The sequence below is a fragment of the Eurytemora carolleeae genome, unplaced genomic scaffold, assembly GCF_000591075.1.
Source record: "Eurytemora carolleeae unplaced genomic scaffold, Eaff_2.0 scaffold146, whole genome shotgun sequence".
Classification (NCBI taxonomy): Eukaryota; Metazoa; Arthropoda; class Copepoda; order Calanoida; family Temoridae; genus Eurytemora; species Eurytemora carolleeae.
The window spans coordinates 12,906-13,469 of record NW_019396503.1 but is presented as its reverse complement, the minus strand read 5'-3'; positions in this window follow the sequence as shown (position 1 = coordinate 13,469).

Sequence of the window (564 nt, the reverse complement as noted above, 5' to 3'; positions counted from 1 at the left end):
ATATAACCCCTTCCCACAGAAACTGAGTTTTTACCACTAATTCCAATTTTTTAAATCCCTTTATCTTAGCAACCTGATTGATGGTGTACCTTATCTTAAACCTATAGACTATTTGATCTAACAGCTAAATCAATTATCAATGGTCTACGATATAAGTTTGCAAAGATTAAGTGTAAATGTTGCATAAAATGCGGATAGGTTATATAAATTTTATAAATGAGTGCCGGTCCGAATAATATTTTGTATTTAATGCAATATACCGTGAGAGTGGTAGATCTCAAATAAAATAAGAATATAAGGTGATAATGTGTTTATCAGATAGTTCACGTGATAACAGAGAGATCAAGGAGAATCAGTGTCAGATAGATCAGTATGGGAACTAGGATATCAGGATACTAGGATATCAGGATACTAGGATGTCAGGATACTAGGATATCAGGATGCTAAGATGTCAGGATGCAAGGATATCAGGATACTTGGATATCAGGATACTAGGATATCAATATACTAGGATATCCTCCTTACCTTTTACCTGATTATATATATATTATGTATTTATAATGG